The sequence below is a fragment of the Dermacentor albipictus genome, chromosome 9 (assembly GCF_038994185.2).
Source record: "Dermacentor albipictus isolate Rhodes 1998 colony chromosome 9, USDA_Dalb.pri_finalv2, whole genome shotgun sequence".
Classification (NCBI taxonomy): domain Eukaryota; kingdom Metazoa; phylum Arthropoda; class Arachnida; order Ixodida; family Ixodidae; genus Dermacentor; species Dermacentor albipictus.
The window spans coordinates 51,493,669-51,515,558 of NC_091829.1; the positions used below are offsets into that span (position 1 = coordinate 51,493,669).

Below are 21,890 nucleotides of genomic sequence, written 5' to 3' on the forward strand. Positions count from 1 at the left end.
ATCAAGTAAACATAAACCCGAGACCGTTTTAAATTGGATCCCAAGATTTGGATCACAAGATTGCTTCATCGGTTCACATCAAGCAGGGATTACAATGTGCTCCGTTCCAATGTCAGCTTCACTGGCCCATCAATATCATGCAACCACAGAATGTTGATAAGTGCCACGCACACCATTCCTCCAGATAAGGACCTCAGTCACAATTCTTTTCTTGGTCACGTGCAGTTGACGATTGGCCAAGCCTTAAGCGATCATTCTCTTAATCAACACTTGTGGCATGCGCATTAGCTATGGCTAAAAAGACACCATACTTAAGCAAGACTGATTTTGTCCATACGAGATTAGAACTTCATTATCAAAACCCTACAACCACTGTAAACAACCGATTTTTTTCTCTTCCCTGCCGCCTTTCCCACGCCTGCCTCAAGCTGCCAATTTTTTTCCTTCCACTATACTGCAAGTTATTGGAGCCCCGCGATAGATTTCTCTCGCTTGCACTAGTCTTCAGACTTGGCCAACTTTAGCAGCAGCCGCAGCAATCTCTTGGCGTCTTCGATAACGACTCGCGAAAAACTTCCCGCTGCATTCCCCCCTGCAGCCATCTCCAAATCCTCTATTACTTCACCATACTCAGCGCTTGTCTTCCCCATGACGACGATTGCCTGTTCGCTCAACACCGCAAAAAAAAAAAAAAAATCACCCGCATCTCTCTCTTTCAATTTTCTGACTCGCTGGGCGCAAATTAATCTTCCCCCATTATGCCGCCAGAAGAAAACTACCAGAAGCAATCTCTGTATGCGGCGACGCCCGCTTCATGGCTGCCGAACGTTCATTCCAGAAGCCGTCCAGAAAATAAATTCGACGCTTTGCTCGGCAATCTGGCGTGAGTCGCGTGGAAGAGGCGACGAGAGGCTGCTTTCTCCGGACGGTTGGGTCTATGAAGCGAGTGATAGATGTCCCTTCTTTAAAAAAGAAATGGCCTCGTCTGCGTGCCACGGTCCGTTAGGCAGTGCTCCATGGGTAACCACCATTGGCTGGAATTGCTTTCCAGTTCCAGTTAAAGCGTCTGCTCATTGCGGTGGTTGGGAGGAGGAACGAAGCCGTCTGGAAAGTGATGTCGGGCGTAAGATGAGTTGAAGGAAAGAGATAACGTAAGGGATATTTTTTATTGTTTCCGTGGTGACTCAGCCGCGAGATTTGCGGCAATGTTATGCGCGCATGACGCTCGAGTTAGACGCACGCGTCCTAATCGTAGAAGGTTTTGCCGCTTGTACTCAAGAAAAGCAGGAAGGATCGAATGAACGAATATGTTATGACTCGAATGAAAAACGAATTAATGAGCCATGAAGCGGGTGCTCGGTTTTGCATTGAGCCGCTGCATTTCGAGAAGCCGAATTCGCGGATTCATTTACTTCAACTGATAAAAAAAAATGCATCAGTAACGAGAACTGGACAAGACACAATCAGAAAATTGCGAACGCTTGGCGGCACAATTTGTCGGCTCGCTCCATTTCCCAAAGGCACGATATGGTGCGCTTGAACCACATCACGCTCCAAAAGCGATAGATGTCAATAACTCTCAACGCACTCTCCCGCCTCACCCCTCTTTCCCCGTTCGACCTTGGCCTCAGCTTGGTCAAAAATGTAGCCCGCAAGTGCCTAAAAGTAAAAATAAAAATAAAATTCATCGAGAAAAGGGGAGGAGAGGAAGGCACAAGATGTAAGAATGCATGAAAAGAATCGTAAAGAAACAATATCTGTTCAGGCACTCATGATTGATCACTGCGTTAAACTACGCTCATACGATGACAAGCATCTCATGCAACGCTGAACATCGATATTATTTTAAAAAGAAAGTTCATTCCGTTTTTCGAGTACCTCAGAAGTGGTGTTGGCAGTTACAGTAGAGCGACTTGCTCTTTAAACTTATGTGGAAGACGATCATTATAAACTAAATACAACGATACGAACGAGCTGGAACCGGGATTACAGAGCAAGGGAGTTATCATGTTAGTGTCTATTTAGTGGACTGACCAATTAGGCCGCCGCTCATGGGCTGCAGCTACACGAGCGAAAAGAAGATTGGCTGGGGACACTTGCATCGCTCTCGCACGTACCCGAACCCAACCAATCAACACTTGAGCAGCAGTGTAAATGAACAGTCCACTAGGAGTACACTTACATAACGCTGACACGTGCACTTATTTATCCTTCTCACGCGTACCGCATTACTGAAAACCCGCTGACAACATAGTTATCGCTCAGCGCCAGCCGCATCTGCATGGTTTGGAACTTACTCGAATGTTACCGTTCTTTGTAGCTATTGGGTACGTTTCGCCGAACATTGTGCAATGACATTGTATGCGCGACACGAATTGTGTAGTGCTTTCTGGAAGGAAACGCGGGCACCATCGATTACTCAGGAACCTTCGACGAGTCATGTATAAAAGCCGACGCGCTCGACCTGCAGATCAAGGGCCAGTATTCACAAAAAAAATGCTCTTACGATAAAATTGTTCGTAAGAGAAAATTTTAACCAATCCTGTTGCTGGACATATTACAGAAGGCGGCCGGCCAATGTCACTTACGAAGGAGAAGGTTTGTGAGTTCGACACCAGATTTCCGACGATCGAACGACTGTGCTCGCCGCTATCGCGATGCTTGGCTGTTGCTCATATTTTTTTTTTACTTTCTGGGCTCAAGTTCGCCCAATAAAGAGTTCCTCTGGTTGTTCACTGTTTTCGCTACTGTGTTCTTTACCCTCACTACAACGTAACAGTGCCATCCAAGTAGGATATATTGGGCCTACTCGAGAAACCTGTTCGGGCTAGGCGTGTATACAGTGAAACGCCTTAATATGAAAGTGCTTTGAACCACCGAGATTCTTTGTTATACAGGTCACTTCGTCGTAAAGATCGCTCACGTTACCGCCAACTATAGAGCAGGCTAAACACGTTCAACAACAAAAAGAAAGCCTGTAGTTAAAGTGAATTCGAGAGAGACTTAGTGAAATAAGTCACTTGGTCTGGCGGAATGCATGAATGCAGTCCAGCTGATTGCACCGAGGTCCTCGGTGCGTTGTTGAGGCGTTAGACTGTGATCAGCTCGCATTAAGTATAGCGCTGCCGTTTGTCGGACGCCCCCTTTTTTTTGGCAAGCAATCACTTAAGTACTGAATCAAGATCATCACAGAAGCGTAAAGAAATAAAAAACAAACAAACGAACATGCAGATTTCCTTGCAGCGCAGACAGCGACTGTATCGCCATTTTTTTTCCTCTTCTCTTTCTGGGGTGAGACTGACGAATTAGTGGCGGGAGTTACAGTGCTTTCTCTTTATTGCTTTCCCTGAGTGCTCTTCCCAGCCGAGCAAAGGCAATGAGCTTCCGCTCCCGGGGCATCTATGTTTAGATGGCGGTCACGGCTGTTGAGGCCGGAAAACATATTTACGACGCGCGGCGCCTGTAAATATAGCGCTGAGCTAACGTCCGCAAAACGTGAAAAGAGAGAAAGAAACCTCCGGCGTAAACCGCTGCCTCGAAGATGACGAACGCGTCAGTAGTCTCGCTTCTTTCGCTGCCGTATAGCGGCACAGCAATAAATCTACAGAGCGCCTCACTAAATGCAGCTATAAAGTGTTTCTCATAGTAGAACATCTCGAGCAGTGCGTATTTATACACGGTGTCCGCCCACCCCGGGCCGAAAAGACGTCGAGACTGGGGCTGTCATTCGTCCGCTTTCTATGGTTCGTATTGGTGTGGAGTTCGGTGGCGAAAACAAGTTTGTTGTGTGCGGGTGACTGCCCGTGAAACGTATTTGCTGAAGGCTGCTTGCTGAAGAGAGCCTGATTTAGTCGGCGCTAGTGGAAAGACGAATAATTGGCACGTCAGAGGGAAGCAGTTATCGATCCCTGACCGGATACGTGGGCCCAAAGAGCGATTTCCACGGCGCTCGCGGTATTGGAACTTTTCGGAGCTTCTTGAGGTGAGCCCTTGTAAAATAAATTAGCTTGAATTTACTTTGCGATAGCCCTCTATTATTCAGGTGTAAGAGAATGAACATTGATGTCAGGGACGTCTGTGTAAAGAGCTAATAAGTGTCGAGGTGTCAGCTAATCTTTTTTGCAGTAGATACAAAGACAGCGTTAATGAATCTAACTGTAGCTTAAGAGAGCGCAAATGCAAGCAGCATATTCAATGTACCACACAATAAGATTGTTCAGAGATGACAGCGTAGTTGAGCACATGTATGTAAAGAGAGGGAGAGAGGGAAAAGGGGAGGAAAGACAGGGAAGTATGTACAGAGTTGCGCATAAAGGACACGGAAACAAGAGAGAACGATGGGACACTTTTGTGTCCGTGTGTTTAATGGCGCAACTCTAAGCATACTTATGGCATACCAACAGGTGAAAATAGATACCTTAGTGAAGTAGTTGATTGTATCCTCAAGTTCTGCCTTTTGCTGAGGAGATAACATGTTCTTCACCCCTGAACTTACCTTGTTGCCTACCCTGAGAAAAATTAACGAAAAGAAAGAACGTTATCTTCTCACGAAATATCTGCGGGATATTTTCCGGAGCAACCGTGCTGTTGATAGCGGGTTTATTTTTCTCGAATTTAATAGAAAATAGAATTCATTCGAAACCAAATTAAGCATATAAAGCGAAATGCAGCATAATTCTAGACAACTAATGCTACAGTCTCCTTTTACCGTACAGACTAAATAATGTGATTCTGCACAGTGGCCCATTACTTCGTTGTATTGAGAGTTGAAACTTTTAGCAGACGTCGTAGTGGGGCAGATTTGTCACGCCCCGGCATCAGCTGCAATGTTAATTGAGCGCCAAATTATATTGGTCAGCATATTTTTGTTCTTTTCAAGGTTGCATCGGGCAAGGAAGTCGAGAGTTCGTTTGAAGTCGTGCGGAACTAAATGGACTGCCGCAGATTCTGCATCACTTTTCGACTAACTGACCATCTTTTGGTTAGCTGCAGTGGTCTAACATTTGGTGCCTAGAACTAAGGCCTTAACAGTTTTACAGTTAGCCTCCTTTCAATACACTAACATACTAACTGTCCATCCTTTTAGAAATAACGTTTAAAAGTAAAACATACAAGATTTTAGTTCGCATCATAAAACAGTGAACATCACAAAGAAACCAGAAAAAGGAGAATAAGAAGGCCCCCTATCGAGAACAAATATACACATACAAATGAACCGCGTTAACACATACAAAGTCCCGCGTTAACGTGTATACATTGTTCACGTTACCAATAAACTTAGGCCACATAACCGGCTCATGTGGCAAAGGTGTTCGGACCTATAGAGTATAGTGCCAGTGGGCGCATCTCTTTCCATCAATATAAGAAGGCAAAAAAAATACCTCCACAGAAATAAGATCAGGTCATCATACCTATTCCTCTATTACATTCCTCGTTTCTGGATTAGCAAATTTCAAAATTCTTCTCTGACTCTCTTATATAGGCTCAGTGCGGTATCGTCGCTGGTGATAGTCCGTGAGTTGCAGCTAAACACAGACAAACTTAGTATAACGGCAAGCGTCCCGCAATATCGGCTGTACTTTGACACGCCGACTGGAGGTGGTATTTTGTGACGACGGCCATACCAGCAGCGCCCTTACGTCTCTCTCTCTCTCTCTGTGTGCGTGCGTGCGTGTGTGTGTGCGTGTGTGTGTGTGTGCGTGTGTGTGTGCGTGCGTGCGTGTGTGTGTGTGTGTGTGCGTGTGTGTGTGTGTGTGTGCGCGCGTGTGTGTGTGTTTGTGTGTGTGTGTGCGTGTGTGTGCGTGTGTGTGTGTGCGTGTGTGTGTGTGTGTGCGTGCGTGTGTGTGTGTGCGTGCGTGTGTGTGTGTGTGCGTGCGTGCGTGTGTGTGTGTGCGTGTTTGTGTGTGTTTGTGCGTGTGTGTGTGTGTGTGTGTGTGCGTGTGTGTGCGTGTGTGTGTGTGTGTGTGGGTGGGTGGGTGTGTGTGTGTGTGTGTGGGTGGGTGGGTGGGTGGGTGGGTGGGTGGGTGGGTGGGTGGGTGCGCGCGGATGAGGTCACTAAGTTATCCGCCATGTGTGCAGCACTTCGAAACCCAAATGCTGATGATCGGAAATGCACCCTTTGTATTTCACTTAATGTTCTCCTTGGCGTAATTTGACGCATGAAATCGAAAAAGGCTGATTGCTGCGGCCGGGCATAGATTCCGCACGATAAATAAATAAATAAACAAATAAATAAATAAATAAATAAATAAATAAATAAATAAATAAATAAATAAATAAATAAATAAATAAATATCGTGCAGTAAACGGCAGTCGACAAAACGGGTCAGGACGACGCTTCGGAATCATATTCATTGTTTAAAAAGCGTTTCCGTCTACTTACTCACCGCCAAAGCAACGGAGAAGAATATACCGCAAAAAAAAAAACGAAATAAAAGCTTTCACAATAACTCACAGTGAAAGAGACACACTACATGCAATCTACAAAAAGAACAAAGAACTTGTAATAAAATTTCCTATGTACAGAAATAGCATTAACAAGATTACCATATGCGTGTATGTACGTGTGTCGAGCTACTCTTTCCGAAAGGCGAACTCTTCTGTACACAAACTTCCAATACTGTCGCAGTCACTGAGCAAGCAAAACCGCAACTTAGCGGAACCCATGCGTCGTGGTTTCCTGTCTCCCACGTACTTCCACTGCCGGCGTCCCAAGCGGCCTCTGCGAAGCGGTCCTCGGATCGCCGAATGCCGACAGCGGCGAACCGCGACCCACGTCAGCCTCAGTCACTCGACCGAGAAAGTGTCCCCGCTGTGCGTCTAGGCGCATCGTAGGCACATCGTGGCGGTCGACGTCTATGCCCACGCGCCTACAAAAGAAAACGCAGTAGCAAACATGGGCGACGGGCCCTTTGTCGTAAAACACGACAGACGCGTGCGGGGCAAAGCTACATCAAACGCGTCGGCAACTAAAGCAAGAGAGTGCTGGAAGAGATGTATACGAACACCCGGAGACGTCAGTCGCAAAAGTAACTTCTCTTTTTTTTTTTCGTTGCAGAATATTGTTCGCTTTACACAAGTATGAAACGTCGATGTAGAAATGAGGGGGAAAAAGAAGGACAAAGAGTGCTTCGACCTCGGACTAAGCAGAACGGGTGGGAAACGGTGGACGTTTCTTAGCGTGTCCGCGATCCCGTGTCATCGGGCCGAAGCGCATCCTGTATGTGCATATGTGCGCACACTATCGCACCACTACTCTGCCCGCTTCTTGGTCCCCGCATGGGAGCCTTCTTTGTGTGCTGGGGTTTATGCATGAACTGTTCGCCGTGCGCGTACTAACACTGGCCTGACTACTGCCTGTCGTTCACGACCGAACTCCGCTCTGTTTGTGTCCTTTGTAAACAGGCCAGCGTCGTTTCTTGCTGTTCGCTATGTGGCCTTTTTTTTCGTTCTTTACTCTTTTTGCCTTTTCTTGCTCGCTCTGCAGAGCAGAGTGCGCCTTCAATGCGACAAGACGCGTGCGTTGTTGTGGGATAGAACGGTTAAAAAGAAAGAAAGACAAAGAAAGAAAGCGAAAGGAAACGAAATATAAGAACTCGCAGCTCTGAAGAGCAAGCAAGCAGGCCGAGAAGAACTGCATACAACTGGTTCTTTTCCGTTATTTTCAACATCTCCGCAATTGAAAATAATGCAAGAAAGGCAGCCCTCTTGTCATCCCACTCCTTTTATTTTTTTTTCGTTTGTTTGGAGGGTACACAGTGATACGGTTTTATTTCTTTGATCATGCAGCGTGGCCAAATATGTCAGTCCCATGAGTTTCAACTCTTTTCACTTTTGTGAAAAATGGTGCGGAAGGCGACCCGTGAAAAACTCCACTCACTGTCAAAACTAGGCATGCGAAAAGTTTGAAGTCACTTTTCCCGGTACCTGGCCCGTGTTCACTTTGCCAAGAAATCTATCAAACGGTAATTTCTCGTGTACTTAGTCTACGTTCGGTCAAATCACTATGGTGGTCATTTGATGCATCTTAACACCTGTAAAGTAATTTCTTTATTCAGCGCTGCATCCTCCCACAGAACGAAGTAACACTGCAGCTGCTATGCTTTGCACAGCCTCACGTGTTTCATTCTTTCATATCGTTTTTTTTTTTCACAAATGGCGACACAATCCTGACGTGCTGCCTCTGTGGTTAGCGTTTGCATCGTAGGTGAACAGAAAGTATCTTGTGAAAGAACAGCACCCGCACTCACGAAAAGCTGTTACGTTGAAACATTTCGTAAGACGAAATACAAGCCAATTCTAATATTTGCAACCTTTTAAGCGAAGCTCTCCGCAGGACACTCCGCCGGACGAAGGCAGCGCGCTCTAACGAAGTTTAGAAGCGAAAGTAAAGGTTACCCTTGGAACACTTTTATTTTGCCCACAGTGAATTAGGAACTGAAAAAAAGTGGCCATGTATAGCGATAGAAGTGGACATTCGAAGCGCGTCGGAAGTAGTTTGCGTCCACTGTCCCCAATTAAGGCTTATTGAATTTAAAGGTAACTTTTCCTTCTGGCTATTGTTTTTCATTAGGAGCGCGCAAGCAAAATCAGGAACTAAGGTTTGTGTTTCCCTAACAAGTCTGTTCTGCAAGCCGTGTTCCACACATCGGGATACTATGGGTCAGTTAAGGTGCATTGCTCCCTGTATGTTGAATATCAAAATTTTGCTTCTAGCATAATAACCGGGCACCCCCCTTGTAAGAACTGTGAGGGTTCCTTTATCTTCCAAAAAGAAATGGCAAGGGTTATTTTCTGTCGTAACACACGGATATTTTCTTGCCCTGTTTAAAGTCACATATCTCCACATCGCATACTATTGTGTTCGTAATATATCTGCTATGTCTTAACGTATACAGTCTCGTGCCTCTGCAACGAACGCCTATACAACGAAATTACCTGTATAACGAATGAATAAGTCCGTCCCAGTTCTGTTGTGAGCTGCGTAGTGTGCGACCTTTACAACGAAGTTACCTGAATAAGGAATGATTTCAGAGGCCGCCATCACTTCAGTATAAAGGCGCTCAACTGTTTGTGTAATTCTGCAACCATTGAAAACAAAATTTCGCAAAAAAGTGGCAGCTTCATGCTTTTGGCATTGCAAGATACCACTGTAAGAGAGAGAGAGAGAACCGAAGAGGGAATGGTAGGGAAGTTAACCAAGGACGCGCCCGGTTGGCTACCCTACACTTGGGCTTGGCCACTTTAAGAATGCTCATTGAGGTCTAGGTGTGAGGTAAGTCTTTTGCACACGAGTATATCTATCCTGGGCTCCCAAACACTCCATCGCAGTAGTTGGGCCTCTTGGTATCTTTAAGGAAGAAAATGTTATGCGTGAAGTGACACGCCTGCGCTCCGTAATGTGGACGGAAGTGAATCGGAGTTATGCGTGTTTGGATCTATACCATCCATTTATTACCTGAATGAGTCTTCTTTCTATGGATGATGACCGCAAAGCGTATATATTGTTGTGTTATCGTCGCGTTAAGATGGCATGTGATGCTTGCATTACCACGTTGTGAATGCTAATAATTTAATAGCTTTTTTATTCACTTTTTCATTTTAGCGCCATGACCCATCGGTTTATTTTTTGTTGCAATTGATAGAAATGAAGTTGCCGAGGTACGCCTTACCTCAAGCTCTGCATAGCAATCCATGTATAAAAGACCCCAAATCATATAAAGAACATAACACAGGTTTTCCTCTGTGTTTCTCAGACGATTAAGCAGTTACAGTATGCTTGCGATACCTTGGAGTGAAACACTCGGCGAAAATAGCCAACTTAACTGCAATCGAATAAAACTGCTTCGTAGCAGTCGCCTTCGCGTTTACGCGAATGTTTCAGTTAGCTCCGCTTTTTTTTTTCCTTCCCTAGGAGCGAATTTGTTTACACAGTTGCGCACACGGAGCAAGGCGGAAGTGGCGCCTATAGCTATCACTTAAATCGCGTAGCGCGAGCGAAAAGCTAATTAGAGACGCGCCAAGCCCTAAATTAGGTGCGCGGCCCAGCCACTACGTCTTCGCTGGTGCGGAACGACAGGCCAGCAAACGGCACCAAAGGCGCATGGGCAGCGAGGACGGAGCGAGGGGAGCTTCCGCGGCTGGCGTCTCCCTGTGTTGGGGACGCGCGCGGCCTGCTACTGACGCTGGTGCTTAGGAGCGGAACGGACCAACGGAGGCGTTCCGCGGACCCCCATTGCGCTTGCACGAGGCTCGCCCTCGATCAGGAACACAAACCCCGCTTCCTAAGGGAACCGCTGGCTCAGCGGCCTCCTCCGAAAGACGAGGCAATCTGCCGATAAGTCCCGGCAAAGGAAAGGAGAGGGGGGGGTGGGGGTGGGAGGGGCTTTTTCCGCCACGCGTTGGTCACCCAGCCTCGGCAATGTCAGAAGGCAGGGCACTTTCGGTGCGGAAGATGGTGCGGCCTTCACGTTGAGGTGCGAGGCAGAGCGGTTAGGCCTTATTAGCAAGCCGATCCGATCTGGTGCTCATGTAAATCACTGGGCCCATCTCGTTACATCTCAGCAACAGCGTGCAGTGTACGGAAAGCTACGGGACACGTCAGCCAGTAAGGAAAAAAAAAAGTTTCAGAAGAAGAGTTCCTCCATTGTTTACCCTTGGTTGCCTACCGCATGCGGCTAGTTGAATGGTAGCATCACGGGAGGATCAGTGGCACACAATAGGCGAGCCATCGTTCACTTTAAGAAAATTAAGTGAAATTATGCGGTCTAACGTCCCGAAACCGCACAGAGGGTTATGATGGACGCCGCAGCGTTTCACGATAATTTTGAGAACCCGTCAAACGCCTCCTTATTCCTAATTCGAATGGTGGACAGTCCTAATTGTAGCCCTTGTGGTGCCGAAGAAACAACCAAACATCTCCTTTGTGACTGCCCCACGTAGGAATATGAGAGGAGTGCCCTTAGGACAGCTTGGGGCACTTAGACAACCGGCCTTTCACAGAGGAGATCTCGGGCCCGTGGGTTCGTGCGTCGGCTTTGTGTAATGTCACAAAGGCGCTGGTGCGTTTCTTGAAATTTTTTTGTATGATTGCCTGCAACTGACTCAGCGGTAAAAGATCGAGTGTGTAACAGTGCAAATTGAGAACTTCTTTCTTCCTTCACCTCTCTCGATCCCCTTTCCCTTTTACCACTTCAGGGTAGCCTGCCGGGCTCAGCCTGGTTAGCCTCCCTGCCTTTCTCTGATGTCTTCTCTCTCTTTCTTGCTCTTGAGAACCCATGGCTTTTTTTTAAAGGCCATATATGTGGAAGTACATGAGCGTTACGGTACATTGTCTCCATCGAAATACAGCCCAGCTGGAGTCAGGAATTGAACCCGAGTCCTCGTGCTAAACCTAAGAACGCCGTAGCCAGTATGCCACAATGGTGTGTCCCCTAATAATACCCTAATACAATAATACCCTCGCCGTACACACACGAGACACGCACCAGAACATGAAGGCGCTGATCACTTAGCCCTTATTGAAATGACGCAGGTTTTGCTTGAGGCCATGTTCTTCACTCTTGAACTGAAACGTCAAATTAGTTCTTCAGAACACTGCAAAAGACAAGGATGAGTCGGTAAAGCGGCTCTTGAGCTGCTTTTAAGCATATCTCAACAAGCTAGACGAAGGCAACAACCTTTATGAACCAAATTAGTGTTCTGTCGTTAATTAGACATATGGCACAAATGCCGATATATTTACCTATAATCTTTGGGAAGGGAGGCTGTGTTCGAGGATATCTAGCGGAGGTGGCTGATGCATTATTTAGCAGTATTTATTGACAGATATTGCTGCAGTTAAAATATTTTTGGCAGCAGCTTATTGCTCCCAATAAAGGTGAACCGTGCTGTACACCTGTGAGAGACAATTCCTGTTAAACGTAACGAGAGTAAATTTATTTCGGACGAGCAGCGAACAGTCTTGAGAATTTAGATGTCATCTTTGTGACGTATGCGCTCTATGCATCGTGATGTGGACAAGTGAAAAGCTCAGCGCGGAGAAAGCAGCAAGTATAGAGTGCCGCTGAAACTCCCGTTCAATGAGAAGCCATAAACCTGCTGTTGCGAGGACTTAAAGAAGAGCCTAAATTACACTTGCAATTTGCTCTGCAACGATGTTACTAAATTTTCCATGAACTCCGAATGAAGTTGGTTCCATTTCTTTTTTTTTTTTGGCATAGGCCTGCGTGGCACGCTCAGCACAGTCATAGCTTGAGCTGTCGGATCAGCTCGGAGCTCCGTTTCCGGTAGCACGCACTACAGAGGGGTCTTCGCGGCGAAGTCTATTTGCGTTGTTTTCACGAGAACGAACTGAACTATCGGCCCGCCGTCGAAGGAGAGCTATGGCTTGCGCTGCTCTCTGCACGATGGTCTGCTGAGCCTGACTTTGCCTGGTTGCAGCTGCAGCGCGTAGCTCTACGATTCGTTTCTTGAGCAGCGTTTCGTACCTCGCGAGAAGGCACCGTAACGTGTACCGAAGAGCAAGCACAGGTATCGAGATTACGTGGAGCACATTTCACATGCCTCGACAAACGGCACGATGCGGTGCTACTACTACATGTCGGGACACCTGCTACAATACAGCGCAGCTTCAATGAAAACTGTGCACGTATCGGCGCTACGTAGCGCGTATCTCATATCTCGTCGCGTGACTGCTCGCGTGCTTGGACGCCTGCGTAGGGCATGTTTCCGCAGTAACTAGCAAGCACTGGCCAGACGCCGTGGTTGAATAGCTGACCCCCGTGCAGAGTGCTTGGTTTAGTCCTGATGTGAACTAGTTTTGTTTTCTCTTTCCTAGCGATAGCTACGACGGACACCAGCGATGGCGGCGATGGTGGCGGACATCGCCAACCGGATTGAACCCATAACAGATTACGCTGTAAAAAGCAACCAATATATTACAAAAGGAGCAATGGATGAGCGCACTTTCAGAGGTCGCCGATTTTATGAACCGAATAGACAGTAAATCAGGGGTGTATATAGGGGGGGGGGGGGGGGGGTGATCTTACCGAGTCACTACATTCTTTTTATTCGCATCCGCCGGTAGAAACACAGCTCCATCGGAGAAACCTGAAGTATAAAAGCATGCATGTAGATCCTCGAACATGTCTGTGGCATTTCTTTGAGGCCTGACGCACGGCGCTTCAAACGCCACGTCCGTTACCGGCACGGCACCAACATGCCTCATGAGACAGCGTTTCTTCGTCGGTTTCTTCTCAAATATGGGACGAAAGCGGCGTTAAGAGCATTGGCCAACGTCACCGGCGTCACATTTTTGAGAAGTGGTGCACATACGTTAGCTCATGCGAGACGGCGGTGAAGGGACGATGCCGGGACTGGACGTTGCACGACTGCGTAAATCACGCCTAATTGCATATATTACTTGCTCGATCGCATTCCATGCACTGTCGCGAGATTTGTCCTTTCCTTTCTTTCCTTTCCTTTCTCCTTTTGTTTCCGTTGCCCCTTTCCCCAGCACAGGGTAGCCACCCGGTACTCATACTGGCTAACCTCCCTGTTTTTCCTCCCCTTTTGTCTCTCTCTCTTTATTTGCCAACTTACGCCTCTGCCCAAGATGTGGGTTGCGCTGTCTTCAACAGCAAGTTGTCTTTTCATCCATACTCACTTCCATCAACCTCATAATTTATACCTTTGGATTAAAGTTAAAAAAAATATTCCCTGCTTTTTTTTTCGTTTACTTGTTCGCTGGCTTGGCGCAGTTATAACTAAAGAAAAGTGAAGCGCGTAAGTACCTTTCATTGTTCTGTGTCATGGCACACTGAAGTTCTCGGCTTTCGCAGCCTTGATAAAATGACGTGGCTTACGAAGGTTTATTGCTCCCCCGTCACTTGCTCCAATGTGCACGAACTACGTGACGTCTGCGGTTTAAAAATTATGCTTCACAACGCAATGCATGGCTACGAAGGGCGCTGGCTGACACTTACCGGGCTAGACCTGTATTACGCTGAGACAAATACCCCAGAAATTGCACGGGAGTGCAGCCACAGCCGTAGCTGAAATGGTAGGCCATCACAAGCGTATTGCGGAGGGTGGGGGTTTAGCGGCGGGTTGTCTTCTAGTCCGGTTACATTTCCCAGTTTCGTTATCTCTACATTTGAAATAAAGAAACAATTTCTCCGGAGGTTTTCTTAGGCCTCGTTGTCCGTTTAGTTTAAATTGTTTCTGCAGAAACAAAACAAACACGAGAAAGTTCCTTTCGTTACGGCGTTTTTTTTTCCTTCACGTCTACCTATATACGTATCTCGCGTTCAGGAAAGTACGGGACTAGCACCTTAAAAGATATCACCTTGAATGTTTGTTTTACCACGATACCTTAGGGAGCATAATTTATTGTTGCGAAATTCCGTCGCATTGCGGGAATACAGCGATTATCTGTATCATTTCGCACGCTTTTCAATTATGCCTGTAGGCGGAGGGGAATATATACTAAAGAGAAATAATTTATGTACACTTTTTAACGTTCGCTTAGAAAAGCAAAACGCGAGCGCAATCACTGAGTGTCCTTCATTTATCAAGCTCTTGCTTAAACAGCTATGCATGCACCTCTACGAAACTACCGTGTAGAGAGGGCCTAAGAGTCCGGCTTGGAGATATTCTCTTTGATACACAATATAAGGAGCAGTGAAGAGTGGCGCGATCCCAGTGCAAGTTTTTGGCCTTCTCCTAATTAACGAGAAAAGACTTACGTGTTAAGCACTAGCTGTAGAATTACTTTTCACCTAGAAAGAGCCACTGCATGAAACTGAGTGCATTCTGTTAAATCTACGTGCAGGAATGCAGAACGCATTGCCAAACGTCCTATACGAGGGTATATTGTGAGGCCCATGTTCGCATGATAGATCTAGTCGCCAGCAGCAGTCTGGAAACGGTTTGAAAATCCCCTCTTCATAAATGCATGTTACATATACAGCATGCCCCTGGTCCACTCGTAATTCACCTTCATCGAAATTAATATCCGAACTGGATGCAGCCGGCTTGAAATAAATAAGACACTTCGTATGTCAGCAGCAACGCTTAAAACACATTCTTTCAAGGTTTGTAATGCATAATAGCTCTTTACGAACACTTGTGTCAGGCAACACCGGACACTGCGTTTCATTCAAGTGTAATGATGGCTAAGAGTTGCACAGCAGAGTTTTCGCTTTATGCACATGAGTAACAAAATCTTTCGGAAATTAACAGCGTTAAACAGCGCAAGAGGAAAAACGACAGAAATTAAAACAAAGACAACCGATTTTAAACTCCCCACCTTTCGGTGTCTTCAGAGCAGTGTTAACGCTTTTCCTTTCGTCCAGTGGCGCACTCGGTCGTTGGCGCGCAACATCAACGCATGCACTTTCAGACCCGCCGAGCAGAAACTGCGGTCGTGATGGGCTTTGCTCGTGGCGATGCACAATATGCTCTAGTTTGCTTATATTAGCGTTCTGCCGTCGAATGGCCGTTTACTTCCGTGTGTGAAGCGGGGTCCACACCGGACCGTTACGCTCTGTTTCTAGTGAGCAGCCGTGCTGGAAAGAGCTGAAAAAAAATAAACAAACAAATCAAGAATTAAGGAGGAAAACATGAGTCAAAACAAGCAAGGCGACGCAGTATGAAGGGTCGTATAAGATGTGGAAAAAGCGGAGAGTTCTGCGTTCCTAGCCTGCCTCAGTCATTTACGCGTGCTATATCTCAACTTCCTGCGTTCCCAAATTGAATAAGAAGGTTAAGTAGAAGTGCTTTTAAAAGTGGAAGCAGCATGCCAAGGCCAAAGGGTTGTGCAGTAAGTAAATGGCTGTAATAGGTAGAGGGCATCGATAATCATGCAGAATAGTGCACGCTTACGTACGATTGCGAGTACATTTACGTGTGTGCATGTGGTTCATGAGACGTACACGTGCGTTCGACATTGCGGGCTGCGCAGCAGCACGCTATACTGGTATAAACAGCCTAACACATGTAGGTGTTTATAAATATTTTTCATCATAAAGTAATTGTACGACGGACTGAAGTGCAGAGGAAGCAACTTTAATAAAAGGAAACAGACGGAATATTTTTTGTTTCTTTACGTAGGAAGTGAGAAATTAAATTTTTGGCGAAAGACTCCACTGAAAGCGCGACAGCGCTTCTCACGATAAAGTAAATTTGCAATACGCATTACGAATGCCATGCCGTCCCTCCCTATTAACCGTTCGTGCCTTTAATGACATAAACTGGTGAAAGTTACCGAACTTGCTCGGAGCGGCCAATTTCGTAATCGGTTTCCGGGAAAATTAAGGATATTATTTACACCGGTCGATATTTGTTCTCGAACGGTTCTGCGGGCCGAAGCAAAGGCAGACCCGGCTGAACAAAAAAAAAAAGAAAAAAAAAGAAAAACTGATCCGGACATGCGGCGTTCTCTGGCGCCATTTTACTGTGTGAAGCAGCAAATACGTGCTGTATGCTGTTGAAGGGGGATGGCTGCTGCAACTGTTGTGGAATGCGACCTTTTGCACTACGTGTTTTCACTTCGGCACTCAATCACGGGCAACCTAATTATGACGCTAATGTTTTTCGTTACACTGTTACTGCGCAGTGTGAACGAAGCAAACCTGACAGGCTTTTGCGGTTCAATCTAGAATTTCAAAAAAAAAACGTACGTTGGTGCTTTGTTTGCTTTAGTTGCTAAGGTTTTGATGTGATTAGCGTTCTTTCGCATGTTTTACCCGCCGTGGTTGCTTGGTTCCTATGGTGTTGGGCTGCTGAGCACGCGGAATCGAATCCCGGCCACGGCAGCCGCAATTCTATGGGGGCGAAATGCGAAATATCACCCGTGTACTAAGATTTAGGTGCACCTTAAACAACCCCAGATGTTCCAAATTTCCAGAGTCTCACACTAGAAGGCTTGTCTCGTAACGAGATCGTGGTTGTGGCACGTGAAACGCCTAAATTTATATATTCTGCATGTTCGCCCGTAGACGCTTTCCCGCCAACTCGCGTCGCTGGGTATGCGACACTGAGTATGTGTTGCTCTTGAATGAGCCCTCCCTCCCCCCCCCCCCCAAAAAAAAAAGATAATTTAAAATTTCTCAGGTACTGGGTGGAATCGAGCCTGCGTCATGTACATTCAACCAATCACGTGCGAATGTATCTTCAAACGTGCGCAACTCGTGGACTTCACGGCGCCGCCTCTAGATGTCGCACCGCGTCCAGAGGAAGGAGCGAGAGAGAGCAGCCCGGCTGTATACAGTAATCGCCTCATACGCCAAGCGTTCCCTCGTGAGGGAACAAACGCGAGTTAATGACATCTTAGTTGAAATCAAGAAAAAGAAATGGGCATGGGCCGGACATGTAAGGAGGAGGGAAGATAACCGATGGTCATTCAGGGTTGCGGACTGGATCCCGAGGGAAGGGAAGTGTAGCAGGGGGCGGCAGAAAGTTAGGTGGGTAGATGAGATTAAGAAGTTTGCAGGGACGGCATGGCCTCAATTAGTACATGACCGGGGTTGTTGGAGAAGTATGGGAGAGGCCTTTGCCCTGCAGTGGGCGTAATCAGGCTGATGATGATGATGGTGATGATGATGATGACGCCAAGCGTTTCGGTGACGTCATTACGGTGCTCCGCTACACTGCTGCAATGCTAACTGCGTGAGCATCGACGGTCGTCCCGAGGTGCTTTCTGCCGGAGTGTTCTTTGTACGCGTGCGAAACCGCGCGCACGGGTGCTTGTGCGTCGGCGGCCGTGGTGTTAGTTAGCTGGCTTGATGTTTATACGGGTAATAATAACGGAGTTCACTGATTACGCGGCAAGAAAATATGCCCGCAGACGCTGGATGGCTTCCAGTCGATGATACTTTGGAAATGTTATTAATGTTTCACAAAGCACCATTCCTTATGTACCTGAAAAAAAAAATAACGCTATGGATATGATTCATGGAGTAAAGGAAGGGTAGCGTATTAATGTACCGGAAAAATAAATGATGCAATAATACACCCGTCAAAACACCGGCGCATAAGCAGAAACCACGACTTTTCGTTTTGGTTTACTGCGACGAACCTCCAAAATTATTTGTGGGCAGAAGCATTAGCTTACACCGTCGTATTTTAATACTCTAGGTTGACCACCGTTTGCGAACACTTATGGCAGTTCGTCGAGTTGTGTTTATCTCGGTTCTAACTTCAAAGAGGCCTGTAGAGGAGTTGCTGTCGGTTGCGCTGAGAAAACGATCGTTATTTTGGCTTCATTATGCAAGAAGGTGAGGCGTACAGACAGGCCACAAGAGAAGAGAAGTGGACAACACGAACGCTTCCCTGTCTTCGCGGGTTCGTTCATTCGCCGAGTGGTACTCGGAGGGCAAACTATGGCTTCTTGATGCTGTTTTACAGTTTTCCAGGGCAAACGGTTTGGTGACCCGATCGTTCTACGATGACCTGAACGGTATACGCTCTGGATCCTTCAGTTGCTCTCTATTTCGAGAAGGCCGAGTGCCTTGTTCGCATTATCTGAGCATCTGATATTACACATGGCGAGTCACGATTGTAGTAGCATCGAGGGATTCCCACGTACCAATGGTGCACGTGGGAGCGGCTACGTGGTGCACGTGGGCCAAGCTGGCCAAGGACTCCATACGTAGGCGCCGACATACAAGACATTGGGAAGGGAAACATCGCTCCAATTTCAGGCATTTTATGAAATCAATTTTTTCATTGCAGGCAACGCCATCCCATGCTAAGCTCCTTCGACCATGGCTGCCATGTTGCAGCTTACGCTGAACGCGAAAGTACGTCTAAACATACACTTACATGCAGTGGTTTAGCCGTGTACTGACAATTCAGCACAACTTTGGGCGTGAAAAAAATATTTTTTTCGCTGGATGAATATCGATATAAAGTATTAGTAGGAAGCCAGCTATAAACGGGTGTTCGCGCAAACACACTAATCTCGTGCCGAAATTGGGATTGCGCGTTTTAGGGCTAATCGCTTATTTGCTCGTAATTCCTCTTTAGTTAACGATGCTCAGGATTTATTAATAAACCTCTTCTTTCCCTACAGATACTGAACACCATTTTCCTAAACATTGCTGGCTATTTCTGCAGATGTCCTTTTATTAGCGGACAGAGAGAGAGAGAGAGAGAGATAAATCAGATACCAAAGGCAGGGAGGTTAACCGGAAGAGAGATATCCAGCGGATATTATCAGCGCATATTTGTTGTGCTTATTAAAGGCAAACTGTGCCTTCGAGCACATCCGCCCGAACCGCACGTCCACATGGAGGAACTGGAAGCGATGGTACCAAATTATGCTGGCCAATCGATTTAGCGAAAAATCCTATACAATGGTTTCACTCAAATTAGATAAAGTCGGTAAAGCGCGCCCCACTAAACTCGACGAAAAGTCGTTATCCCATGTGAACGCCCAGTTCTCACCGCGGCCACGCAAGCACTCGTGCATTCCGGCTTTGCGATAAGCTCTAACACAGTATTCATCCCTGCCACTAACGAACGTGCAGCTGATACCGTGTGTGAGGATGTTATGAACTAAGCCGATTACTAAGCACCGGTGCCCGAATGCAGTTAGGCTTAGTAACAAACTGGCTCGGAAAAGATTTGAGAGGCAAGATAATCTGCAGGCTTAAGCCTCACACATAGTGCATGAACCATGCAGAATCTTTAGCGAGTTAGCGATCGTGGCCTCAATTAAGGTGGCGACGTCTTTAAACTTTCTCAATCGTATTTGGCTCGAAGAGGAGAACAGCTGTTATAAATTAACATTAGGTCCTGCACAAATTGCCATAATGAGTTAGCGTTGATTAAAACTGCTACGCCGATTACTTACGTTTCAGCAGTTGGAAATGAGGCCCGAAGCTTCATGCAACAGAAAGATAAATGGAAGTGAGGGATACCGTTCAGACGTTCATTAGTTGTAGCGTAGAAACGGCGAGTAAATTATCCAAAAGATTTCTGCTTATTACGACACCAACGTTGTTGGGGAATAGGCACGCACGTTCGTAATAGTCAGACGTGTGCATAAGATTATTGACAGCGGCTAAACATCGCAGGGGTAGAGCAACTGGCGACTGCCGCCCATCGCATGGCTTTGTAGCTCAGTAGTCACTGTACGTATATCACGGTCTTTTGACTTACCTGCACCCAATTAAAAAAAAAATTGCCTGCGTCGACAGCACAATTTTAACCCTCGAAGTAAATTACTCGTAGAGATGGGCATTACTTCGACGTGATGTCATAATGTATAATTGAATAATTACCAAAAGGACAATAAATATTTTTTTCGATAAATTAATTCACGGCAAATCTTGAAAATTAAAAATTGTAGCCGGTGAGTTGGCAATGCGTATTTACATGGCGCAAATTCTCAGGATGACATTAGCTTCGAGATATTACTTTCAAAGCATGCGACAAAATATATTGGCGTTTAAGTTACTTTTGTGCTGCAATACATTACCCAGCGCGTTCTTAAAAAAATTTGAAGAATTGTGCATTTTTACTGCAAGTTTGTCGGTGTATATCCGCCAACCAGTGTCCCAAAACTAAACCAGAATTCCTTCCAAGTCAGTATGCTTTTCAAGTTCACTAGCTACATTTCGTAGATTACCATATGGGCCGGGAGATAATTAGTAAACGCTGAAGTATTGAAACTTCGTTTATTAGCGAATAACGCATTTGATTGCTCGCAGAAGTACTGCCCGCCTCGTCGAGTTTATCGAGAAGATTGAAGAGTTAAGATTATGCAGTTAAAAAAAGAAAGAAGAAAGAAAAAAACCCTCTGTATTGTGGATGGTCAGCTATTGCAAGCTCAAGGATGATGTCACATGCGCGTAACATGGAAGCTGCGAAATTCCCGCTCTTCTACGAAGATTCGTTATGCTCTGTCAGCCCGTCTACAAGTAATGGGGTTCAGTTTCAAGGCGTACAGACCGTGACAAAAGAAGCCACACTGCCGGATTGCTGGCGCGTCAAAGGATGATGAACATACACTCAACACTCCGACTATCACATCTGTAATTAATGTATGCCACTTGCAGTTGCCCATCGTGCACTCAAAGCATAGCACGTGAGAATTCCCACACTCCACCCCTCTCAAAATGCAGTAGTTGTTTCGGTGAATCGAGCCCAGGAAAGTACAGCATGATGTCATGTCCATTGAGCAACAGCTGTGCGTGCATAAGTATATACATATGCCATTCAACTAATTTTGAATCTGTATCAGGCAGACTCGAAGAGAAATGTGTCCAAGAAAAACGCCACAGCGTTCTCGTGAATGGCAACGGCGATGAATGAGCAGGCATACATTTTAAAGACTAGTACGTCTTTTTGTGTGCGTTTGTGACGACTGTGCTATCAACCGTCGACATGTTATTAGAACCGCAAGAGATGAGACCATTTCCGCCTCGGCATTGAAGTCGCACGTCCGTTCACAGGACGGTTGAAAACATCTTGCGACAGGGACGAAAAGCCGATTCTGTTCTCTTGTTCTCTGTCTCGCCGCGACATCTCGGAACAAGTGACAGTTTTGTAATAGAGGTCTTCCAACCTTTCCGACAGCCACTGAAAGCTAGAGCCTTTGTGTGTCCTGAACCTGTCACCGTGTCTACTCTTTACAGTTCACAAGAGATCCTAGTTTTTGCTCTCTGCGCCATCACTCTGTAATAAGCATTGTCGCAGCGAAATGGACATCCAGCGCTGTTTCTTTGTTTCTTTCTCGAAGAGCTGCTAGCGTTATATGTCTAGCTAGATGACACCTGGTGCTTGCTAAGAATGCCGAGGGTGTTAGTTTGGAGCAATAAAAGTTTTACGCTCTGAGGGATTGTAGTACTGGCAGAAAGTACATTTCGGCTGATCTATTAAAC

General features: G+C 46.3%; 1 protein-coding gene across 12 annotated transcripts in view; it reads left to right on the forward strand.

Moving 5' to 3' along the window:
* Nucleotides 1-21,890, forward strand: part of LOC135911930 (cholecystokinin receptor type A-like) — a 463,919-nt gene that overhangs the window by 391,268 nt on the left and 50,761 nt on the right. For 2 of the 12 annotated variants that reach the window (XM_065444272.2, XM_065444275.2), the window contains exon 1: nucleotides 3,896-3,982. The exons of the other annotated variants lie outside the window; for them this stretch is intronic. The gene's annotated coding sequence lies outside the window, so the exon portion shown is untranslated. Of the gene's footprint in view, nucleotides 1-3,895; nucleotides 3,983-21,890 lie in introns of those variants that run through there. 12 annotated transcript variants of the gene reach the window in all.